A 3,932-nucleotide genomic window follows, 5' to 3' on the forward strand; every position below is an offset into this window, starting at 1 on the left:
ACATGGAGGCCTTCAAGTCTGGGATCCTCCACCCCTAACTCTCTCAGAGTCTGAGGTTTCCCATTACATATCACCCAGGGGTCATCCAGAACAGAAGTGGTGTTACCACTATGTATCCCCCAGACAATGGCCTTATAAATAGATTAGTAATGGTGTTAAAGTACTCTAAAGTATAGAAATGGCATACTGCCTTTCTGTATATATCTACAAACAAATCTTAATAAGAGCAAATTCATGTTTGTGAAATTGTACTTGAGGTGCTAATTTTGAACTTTTTAATGATAGATTCATGATGCAACATTATTTTCTCTAAAATCTTCTAGGTTGTTGATTGTTTTCTTTAAAATCTTTGCAACAGTAAAACTATTCCAATAAATTTGTATTCGTTCTTATTATTAGGAGTACAGTAAATAGAATATTTATATTCACCGTGGCAACTTGTAAGCAATTGATGAATCGGACTTAGTGGTCGCGACACTGGTGGCCAAAGTGGCCACATGTTACGGACATGTCGAAGCATGTCTTTGAGAGGGTGTCAAGGCGGCGATACATGATCGTGTAGCTCGATTATGCACAAAGCCTGATAAGCATTCGGTGCTCGAGTAAACTCACGGATAGTCAAGACTGAGGGTTACCCCGTTTGCCCACAGTTGAATCCTCAGATATGTCCGAGAGGAGACTAAGCACACCTGTCCATATCTTTGAGACTCGATAGCTGAATACACTATTGGGACGAGTATCTAGATGTTCCCACGACCAATCAGCTAAGTGTAGGGCAAAACGCTAAGACGTGGTATTTGGCAACCTCTTTTCCCAATGGTACCACACATGCATGCTCCAATGCGATATGTCTCTAGACCCGTCCTAAAGTCGTCGAGAATCCATAACGCACCCTTCAGTGTCATCATGAACTAGCCCTGGTATTGCACCAAGGAAGTTCCTAGCTGATAGTCCGGAGACTATGAGGAGTGATGGGAACTCATCCCTCCCTAATATAGTGAACAAAGATTTTCCACTATAACCAAAAGGGAACATAGATCCAGGTGTAAACTTCTCCCAAGTATTACTCCTAGCTCGGTGCTCCGAATTAGACGTTCGACCACTCTATTTGGTGTGTCTCGAAACGTACTAAAAGATGGAATGGTAATTGGGAGCACTCGACTCATGGTTTGACCATGAGTTGACTTTTGTTGACTTTTCTCGGCCTGTGATGTGTGGATAGGTTTGGACCTTCCATTTGGTATATATAAGTTCACTTTTACGACCCCGTCACATTCTACCCCACTTAATTAATTCTCGACATCCTCGTCGAGAGAACAATTCTTCTATTGTACAGGTGTTCCATCTTGGTTCATCCATATCTGCTACCTATTGGCTCAATACTTGACTCAAACATTTCAAGTGATCAACTCTGTCATATCTGAAAAACAAGCTTGTATTCATCTAAACTGTCACTCTGACCCTTGATGATGCGTGGTCATGTGAACCAACAACTTTCATAACTAGGTTCAACTTGGAGGTGAGATCCTCCACTTGTTGTTGGAGGGAGGTAACCGTCCCTCTTACTTCTTCATGATCATCCATCATGTTGTAAACTTGTTCTTCCAATCTGCTAATACCATTTGGAAGTTTGGCAATGGCAGCCATGTGCCTTTCCAATGCCAGGAGGCGTTCTTTGTTTGGTCCCATGGAGGTCAAGATCAGTTTTGTTGATCTCAGGGACAACAGTTTCTTTTCTTTTCCCTATGATTGACAAATATCAAGGGAGCCAAATTTGGCTCTGATGCTATATCACAGACACACTTGGATGTAGTGTGTACCGTGCGGCGCTTGGACATAACTTGTCCCAAGCAAGCCTGTTATTTGAGTGAGCAATGCGAGTTAGTGGTGTTTGAGTAAACAGTAATCAGATCACAATTGTACGTAGTGAGTGGAAGCAATAAGTAAACAGTTCATAAGAAGGCATCAAATAACTTTCATTCAAGTAATGAACAATACAATTGTGGTTAGCAAAGGCAACAATCTTGTTTGTAAGAATTGTATTGTTGCCTTCGCTTTCGTCTTGAGTCTAAAGTTATGGGCGATAAAGATAGGTTTGCGTCTAGAGGAATATTAGATTCTGTTTAATATTGTGTTTTTCCTTCTCTCTTCACTCCTGAAGTAGAATTGTCAAATTATTCCATGTTTTAAATATACATAGCTGGTGGCTTAAGACCATCATGAGCATTATTTACTAACTGTAGGCAAATTACAAATTCGTTCTTGATTGATTTTCAACTACACTTAGAAGCGTAAGACTAATTTTACCTTTAGCGGCTATTGCTTTTAATTTATTTAAGTAATTCTTTAGATTTGAACTTAGTCTAATCATATATAAATCATCTACAGAGCATTCGACAAAAAAATCATATAATACCCTTGTAGGCACAGACTGGAATGAAGAAATTAAACAACGCTATGTTCACTAGCATCTAGTTCATTTTCTTTCGTTCTTCCCGCCGTGAAATGGCTCCGACCTTGTTCAGCATAGCTTTATTGAGGGAAAATTATGCATTTGTCATTAACAATCTAGGCAACTAATGAACTTTGGTTAAACTTTTTAAAATACAAAATAGTATAATTACCTAATTGGGATTTTGTTTTGTTTTGTTGTTTCTTTGTTATCATTTTTGTAATTTATTTTAAACAAGTTTGATAAAAAAAAAAAAAAAGGCTAAATCTATGGTGCGCGAGATGTAGGGTACGCCCTGACATCTCGGTCACTCATACCAAAGGGTGCGTGTGTATTTAATGGCAAAAGTATTGATCCAACGGCCTACATGACCTGCGCACCATACGACCTGCGCACTGAAGACATGCTCAAAAAAAAATGTTGAACTTCTATTCAGTGTAAACAGAGCCACCGGATCACGTATTACTTTTAGTTTGGAGCAGGGCAATTACGAGAAAAAAAATACTGGTTTCATATGGAGCTATTACTCACACATTTTCCTTTAAAAGTAATAGACAAGCGTTAACAGTTAATGTATATAGTGTAAATTCAAAATAAGCATTATTGATTGATTGGCACTCCTTTTCAAACTCCAATAGTCTATGTTTAAGGAGTCCAGCTCTTCTATAACCAGGTACAAACATGATATCTATGCAACTGTTAGAATCTTATTGCCATCTGTTCTGTTAGTTTCCATTTTTCCCATTTTTTAACTTTTGTTTTTATTTTTATTTTTTCGTTTTTAACAACCCCACGTAACAAAAATTAGAAAAGCTCGATTCTTCCTCAGTTCAGTTCGTCATTTCATCTTCTTCCTCTAAACCCCTAACCTCCAGCTCCATCTACTAGCATAGTCATTTTTACCAACTTCGGTTAAGGCGGTATCGATCAACAAGCCATAAACAAAGAATTTCCAAGGGTATCAATCAAGTTGCCATATAAATTTCGGATCAAATGTCTCTGCTTGAACTTTTTTGATTGCATTGCGCAATTGTCAACACCAAAAAATAAGACTCACTGTACGTGGTTCAAGATCTGTACTTTCAAAAATAATTACCGAAAACTGTTTAAAATGTATGTCGAACAATAAGTTTGAAAAGAAACTAGAAGATGGGGTTAAGAGAGGAATTGAAGGAGAAATACTAGTATTAATTGAAGATCGAAAAGAGAGCAATGGGGATTAGAAGAGAAAGACAAGCTTTGACAAGCTTTTTTAGCTGTAAGAATAGAGATAAGGAAGAATGGAGCATTAAGTGTTGAAGATGAATCACGGTTTCAGTGAAGTACGTAAGTGTTTAATAACTTAATAAAAATAAATGAGTCAAAAAGAGAAAAAACCAAACTAACGTCTCCAGTTTGTTGTTGTTAAAGTGGACACGTTGCATCATTCTGATAACAGTTGCAGAGATATCATCTCTATACCCGGTTATAGAGGAGCTGG

This window comes from Coptis chinensis, chromosome 2 (assembly GCF_015680905.1).
Source record: "Coptis chinensis isolate HL-2020 chromosome 2, ASM1568090v1, whole genome shotgun sequence".
Lineage (NCBI taxonomy): Eukaryota > Viridiplantae > Streptophyta > Magnoliopsida > Ranunculales > Ranunculaceae > Coptis > Coptis chinensis.